General features: G+C 39.1%; 1 pseudogene; it reads right to left on the bottom strand.

Annotated features, from left to right (window-relative positions):
• Positions 1-1,229: 1,229 nt before the first annotated feature.
• LOC101013175 lies at positions 1,230-4,089 on the bottom strand (annotated as a pseudogene).
• Between the last annotated feature and the right edge of the window lie 3,705 nt (positions 4,090-7,794).

Raw genomic sequence — 7,794 nt, 5'->3', positions numbered from 1 at the left:
GATTGAAAGACAGCAGGTAGGTGTTACAGGGGTGGCGGGAGAATCAGAGAAATCTTGAGTCTGCTTCATGTAAATGCACCATATTCCAGGGTTACATTTTCTGAGTCCCAACACACTCAAGTTTTCAACCAGTTCTAGAGTTTTCTGACTGAGGCAGAAAACACACTGATGTTAAAGATGAACATCTGAAATGTACCAGAGTCTGTTGCTGATATTTTGTTGCTTTGCATTTTCTTCTTCTAAAAGGAAAAAAAAAATAGTAAGTGTGGATAAAACAAGTTTCACTGTGGTGGACAGATAATATTTTTGCTATAAAATGTTTTTCCTTTAATATGCCATGAGATATCTTGATTATATATTTTCAAAAGTGTTTTTCTAGACACGTCTCCTCGTCCTTTCAAAAGAATTTGTAAGACTTTCCAGTGCAATAAGGGATGCTGGATCACAGTTCTGTCCACCTTCTCTTTTTGAAAGCAAAACAACACTAATTATTTCAGTGGTAATACATTCTTAACTAATAAAGAAAATCATCTGCAAATATCAGAAATCTAGTTTTGAAATGTTTGCATTAATTTCGATCTGAATCAGCATTTTGTGAGGTTTTTTTTTTTTTTTTTTTTTTTTAAAGGCAGTAGTAAGACCCACAACTTGCTGATAAACACATTTCTGCTGAGGAACGGGAAAGAGGAAAAGAGAATTCTGCATTTCTTCATTGGACCTAAAAGTGCTAATTTCACTAAGGAATACATCAAAAGCAAACAAGCAACGATTGTTTTAAAACTTTTACTGCAATACAACAATGAAGTAAACAGTAATCAGAAACACACCAATGTTTTTCCCCAAACAAAAAATGTAAGCAGGAAAATAACTTTGTCTATACTTGTACAGCTTGTTAGATCATGTCAGAAGGGCACGTCTGGCCGGGCATGGTACTTCACATCTGTCATCCCAGCACTTTGGGAGGCCAAGACAGGAGGATCGCTTGAGCCCTGGCATTTGAGACCAGTCTAGGCAAGGTAGTAAGATCTTGTCTTTACAAAAAATTAAAAATTAGCCAGGCATGGTGGTGTGTGTCTGTAAGTCCCAGCTACTTGGGAGCCTGAGGCAGGAGAACCACTTGAGCCCAGGAGGTCAAGGCTACAGTAAGCCATGATCAGGCCACTGCACTCCAGCCTGTGTGAAAGAGCAAGACTGTTTCAAAAAATAAAAATTTAAAAAGGCCTGTAATTAAGTTATCAAGAAATTTTAAAATAGTTAAAGTAGTTATTTTCATTGTAAGAAAAGCTTTCCTTTCTCCCCTACCCCACCCCAGGTATTTAACAGGAAAGAATGGGCTTTCTTATACATTAATTTTAAACTTTTGTGAAGTAGCAACAATTAACCATCAATAATTCGGCATTTCTCTTTACAGTTGCCATAGAGTTTCCTTTTAATTCCACAAAGCCCTTATCCAGTGTTTTCATGAAACAAAGACTGAAAATTCTACATACCAATGATTATTTCTGAAACCAATGCTAAGTCAAAGAAATATAAAGCAGAGCATTACACTAAATTTCTGAATCTAGTACACTAAAAGGAGTGAAACCTAGAGATAGTTACCTACTTTATAGAAGAAATAAAGACCTGCAAAAGCAGGTTGTATAATCATACTGTTTGGATGTGCAGCATCTAATTGAAGCAGACGTGTACTGTATTCATCCCTGCCCTATATCCTAGATCCCACCCTCCCCACCTCCAACAATCTATCATATACAAAGTATTGTGGGTAGGATTCCAAGGCTTTCCAGACAACCCACTGGATGTAGTTAGTGTAATGCACTGGTGTGAAGCATAAGATACAAAAAAGTCCCTTTCAATCTTCATTCGAGTTCTGCTATAGAAGAAAATTGGCAGCCAAACTGATTCTTCTCACAAACGAAATATGCTCATAAGTTTTTCAGGAAATCTTAATGCCTTTAACCTTTCTATGGCTTCTTTATCCTAACTACTAGAATGTAGTCCATATGACCATTTCCAACTTTGCATTTCCTCTCCTGCCACTTCCACCTCTTCCTCCACGAGCACCAGCTTCTTGAACTAGTTCATTTACCATCCGAATAAAATGCTCCTGGTATTGGCTAATTTGCCACAGCAATTAAGGATTCTCTTGACCTATCTGTTATAGCGATGCTGGAAAAGCAGGGAAGGACTCTATTGAGTAATTTGTCTCATCTGTCAAAACTGAGGCTGATTCTATAAAATTTCATGGGGATGTTCCCCAGAACTTGTAGTTGTTGCTGTCATAGTTGCAGCAGCTGAAGACACTGCTGAAGACTGAGGGGTCCTAGTAGTACCTGATTGGGGGTGGGGGACTGCTCAACCACAGCCTGACTTTTTCTACCTCCAGGGATTCCTATTAAAAGATACTGCACTGCTCTGTCAGGATTGTTGAAAATGGCTCTCAGGGACACAATTTCTTGCTCTTGTTTATAGCCCATTGACATGATCTCAGTTACCATATTCTCATAGGACTGACTTTTTACAAGTGCATTTGCAACTTCAAAAAGGTTTGGCAGAGAAGAATCCCCTGCTCTACTCTCAGTTAATGTTGAGCTAGTAGCCACTGGTATTTCTGCTGACTTTTCTGCAGGTTTATCTTGTTTCATTGCACTAGAAGGTACATGTTCAGGACATGCTGTTGTTGGTGGGATGATAGATGTAGGTGTGGATGTGGGAGCCAAGGCAGAGATGAGGGTTGCAGCCTGAGCCACAGCAGCTGCTGTGGAGGAACTCACTTCATAGTGGTGGCAGGATTTGATTGCTGCATTGTAGCTGGAACTGGTATTGTCACTGCTTTGGGTTTTATCACCATAGACTCAACAAGTTTATATTTTTTGAGAGCAGTATCATCATTGAGGATTTTGCCTGCATAAAATAATTTTTGACCTGCTACCAGAAAGTCATCTTTCCTCTTTTCAGATTCAACCTTCCTTTTCAGTACTTTCACTGTCTCTTCAGAGTCGATGTTGAACTTGAAGGTTGGCTGCCTAAGTTTTAGGGTGATCTGTGTGGTGCCCCTCACAGCTCCACTGCAGGCCCATCGCTGGTGCCAGCCAGGCTGGGTCTGTGGCCCAGCCAGGCCTTGGGGTCATCTGCGCTCCTTGTGCTCTGGGAAGGAAGGTGGTGGGGTTGGAGGCTTGTCATATTCACCCATCTGGGTGGTCTCACCAACAGCCCAGGCCCAAGGTCATGCTGATGCCTCCTCAACTATGGCTTTCCTTGTGAACAAGTGCATTGAGTCTGCAGGAGGCATGAGGAACTCTGTGACATAAGAGAATCCATTAGTCCACCACAGGATGGTGGTCGTCATCATCATGACCTGCCTCTCAGTGTTAGACAAATTCTTAAGGTGACCCCAGAGATCTCCACCTCCTAGTGTTCGTGCTCTTGTGTGATCCTCTTCCCTTGAGTGTGAGTGAGACACTTGACTTCCTTCTAGTCAATAGATAATGGCAAAGGTGATGGGATGTATATGTTTATGTCTATGTGATTACATGATTAAATGGTATTAGATTGTAGTGCTCATCTTGTTGGACTCTCTCCCTTGTTCACTTTGAGGAAGCTAGAGGCTATGTTGGGGAGCACCATGTAATAAGAATCTGTGGGAGACCTATAGGACTGAGGGCAGCCTTTGGAGTGACAGGCTATAAGAAACTGAATCCCTCAGTCCTACAGTTACAAGAAGCTGAATTTAACCAGCAACTTGAGTGAAGCAGATCCTTCTCTTGCAGAGCCTGTAATGAGACTTCAGCTCTAGCGGACACTGATTGCAGCCTTGCTAGACCCTGAGCAGAGGACCTAGCTAAGCTGTGCCAGCCTTCTTCCCCAGAAACTATGAGAGAGTTAGTGTATTGTTTTAAGTCACTGAGTTTGTGGTAATGTTGTTCCTCAGTGACAGATAACTAACATATCTAGAAAACCATAGTTCATAGATTCAGTATCTATAAGCTTGGTGTAAGAATATTGAAAATAATTTTTAAAATTCATGTTTATGAGGCAGGGCAACATAGTGAGATCCCATCTGTAAAAAAATAATAAAAATAAAATTAGCCAGGCAGGTTGGCACCTGTGTGTAGTCCCAGTTACTCAGCAGGCTGAGGTGGGAGGATTGTTTGAGCCCAGGAGGTCAAGGCTAAAGTGAGCTGTGATGACACTACTGCACTCCAGTCTGGGTGACAAAGTGAGACCCTGATTCAAAAAAAAAAAAAAAAAAAAAGAGAAAAAACATTTTCAAAGAAAACTATTTAGAAATAAACGTTTGTAAAGTTGGTGATTAAAGAGAGTAGGTCTTGGACAGAGGGAAATTATTATAGACTATTGGTTTCTTAGTTTTCCTTTTTTATTTGCATATTTTTTTGTAAGAGCTGAATAATGAGCAGTGGTTTGTGACATGAAAGCATCACTCACCTATTTAGTGATGTGATAGGATCAGCGGCCTAACAATAGCAATTTGAAAAGAAAGATGAAGTACAGAAAAAGAGAGTAAAGAGGATGTTAAAGAATGCTTTGCTGTAACAGGGACGAGGCTGTCGAGGAGATAGATAGTATAGAGAATAAGAGTTTGAAGGAAGACTGCTATTTTTCTTTTTCTTTTTAATATGAAGACTTGAGCACATTTATACATCTACTTTAAAAAGAGCAATTGAAAGAGAAAGGGGATAAGCAATTTATAATGCACAGTTTCTAAGAAGGGGGAAGAGATAGAATTCAGCCTATAGCTAGAAATATCAATGACAGATGAAGGAGGGATACCACATCCCTCCTTAATCAATTATTAATCAACAGAAATGTGTGCAGGAAATGAAAGCATATATGCATAAGTTTTTAGCTTTTTCTATGAAATAGACATCCAGGTTATATGCTATAAATGAGGAAAGATTTTGGGGAAGGGTAGCTTACACATTTGAGAAGGAATGTTTTGGGAAAGAGTACTGAGAAGAGTGAGACTATGGGTTTAATAGCCAAAGATCCTGAATTTGCTGGACAGTGAAGAGAGCCCAAGTGAGTTACTGTTTATACCTTCAGTGTAATATCCATCCTCCTTGTCATGGCTTTTTGAGAAAATACCTAGCTACTTTGTGTCTAGACACAGAGAAAGCAGGTGTATTAGTCCGTTCTCGCACTGCTGTGAAGAAATACCCGAGACTTGGTAATCTATAAAGAAAAGAAGTTTAATTGACTCAGAGTTCTGCATGGCTGGGAAGACCATAGGAAACTTACAATCAGGATGAAAGTCACCTCTTCACAGGCTGACAGGAGAGAAAAGGAGTGCCAGATGCTTATAAAACCATCATATCTTGTGAAAACTCACTCACTATCAAGAGAACAGTATGGGGGAATTGCCCCCATGATTCAATGATCTCCCACTAGGTCATCATCATGACATGTGGGGATTATGGGATTAAAATTTAAGTTGAGATTTGGGTGAGGACACAAAGCTAAACTATATCATTAGATAATCATGTTAATGCAGAGCTTGTGTTTTGCCCAGTAGTTGAAGAATAAGAGAGAGGGACTAAGGAGTTTAGGTTATCGGCAATAGCATTATTGAAACAGGGAAGTGTTAGACTCTAAGCAGGATAAGGAGGAAGTGAAGATAAGAGAGGCTGTTGGATTGAAAGAAAGTCAAAAGATAAGTAATCTAAAGGTTCTGATGAGATATTAGCTTTCTTTTATTCTGAGAGAGTATATTGTCTTTCTGCAGAGGTTTCATTTCATGAATGAGAGTGAAGAGGTATTAGGATGCTACTTACATCTCTTCAACAGTACACAGGAGACATTCTATATTTATAGCAATGCCTTTGAAAATATGAAACACTAGGAATAATACAAGAGCTAAGCTATTTCGATCCTGAAAAACCAATTATGCTGCTTCTTATGTTATTGTCGTAAGTTTTTTTTTTTGTTTTCTGTTTTTTTTTTGTTTTTGTTTTTTTTTTAATGGAGTCTTGCTCTTTTGCCAGGCTGGAGTACAGTGGCGAGATCTCCATTCACTGCAACCTCCACCTCTCGGGTTCAAGTAATTCTCCTACCTCAGCCTCCTGAGTAGCTGAGATTACAGGTGCACACCACCACGCCCAGCTAATTTTTGTATTTTTAGTAGAGACGGGTTTTCATCATGTTGGCTAGGATGATCTCTATTTGTTGACCTCGTGATCCTCCAGCCTCAGCCTCCCAAAGTCCTGGGATTACAGGCGTGAGCCACAGTGCCCAGTCAGGAAGCAGTTTTTAAGGGAAAAAAATAACCCACTGTTCAAATGGTACAAATAAAACAACTAACATATTTATAAACTTTCATGCAGACCTTTTCATAATCCAAAAATTGAAACAGGAAAACTTATTTAAATATTTGAATATGCTAATATTAACATGAAGACCATATAAAAATATAGAAATATTTGCATATTAAAAATTCGAGTATAATCATATGTGTTTCAGAATATGTATTCTACTTAAGTTATTATTATTACATCTATGATACAGGTGATAGAAAATAATACTCAGAAAAGTTAAATATTTTGATCAAGGGTACCACTCAGTCACATAGTATTAAACCAGGATCCAACACATGCTCTTTTACTGTAAATATTGTTTTAAAAAATTATTTCCAGTTAAAAACATTATTACAGACGCTTGTAGATAGTTGAAATTAGTGTTTAGCATTATACATTATAATTAATTATATTCAGTATTTATTTTCTTAGTAATTATACTTTCTTAACTTTTTGACTTCTGATAAAAATTTAGAGTTACTACGAGTAAAACAAGTATTTCTGAGGGATGAGCTTTCTAGCAAGAGGAAACAGCATGCACAAGTCCCTGAAGTGGGAGAATTATCAACGGACTCAATGTGTCTTGAATGGGGTGAGGAAGAAGGAAAATGATGGATAAGGTCAAAGATATAGTAAGGGTCCACATCAAGAAAGACCTCCTAGACAACTATAAGGATTTGATTTTTATCCTAATTGACATGGAGCAGAAGAGCGTTTGTGGGAAGGGATCTAGATGTGTTCATTTATTTAGAGGGAGGAAGTAGGTTTATAGATGGGGGGAATAAAGGGCAAATTAGAAATCAGAACATATTAAAGTACAGATGCTTATTAAACATGCAAGTGGAGATATCTAGAAGGCAAGAGGATATAAAAACTGTAATTTAGTGGAAAGGGTTGAATGGGTTGAGTTTATTGGTATAAATTTGGGATCCTCCGCACTTTGATGTTATGAAAAGTCATGGTCTTGGATAAGATTTCTAGAGGGTGTACTAGTCAGGGTTCAATAGAAGAAGCAGTTTCCCAAGAAGATAAATACAGGTTTGTTATAAGGATTTCAAATTATACATTTGTGGAAGCTGATTAATAAGTCACTGTAAGGTAGTTATCTTTATGCCTAACAATATAGCTTGGGCCAGGCGCAGTGGCCCATGCCTGTAATCCCAGCACTTTGGGAGGCCGAGGCAGGTGGTCAGGAGATCGAGACCATCCTGGCTAACATGGTGAAACCCTGGCTCTACTAAAAATACAAAAAATTAGCCGGGCATGGTGGCAGGGCCTGTAGTCCCAGCTACTAGGGAGGCTGAGGCAGGAGAAGGGCGTGAACCCAGGAGGCGGAGCTAGCAGTGAGCCGAGATTGCGCCACTGCACTCCAGCCTGGGCAACAGAGCGAGACTCCATCTCAAAAAAAAAAAAAAAAATACGAAAGCTTATTTACAGAGTTGGAGTGAGTGGAAAAGAAACACCAAATGAGAAAGAGAGAGAA

This window comes from Papio anubis, chromosome 4 (assembly GCF_008728515.1).
Source record: "Papio anubis isolate 15944 chromosome 4, Panubis1.0, whole genome shotgun sequence".
NCBI lineage: Eukaryota > Metazoa > Chordata > Mammalia > Primates > Cercopithecidae > Papio > Papio anubis.
The sequence above is the reverse complement of the archived record's forward strand: the minus strand, read 5'-3'. Positions and strand labels throughout refer to the sequence as shown.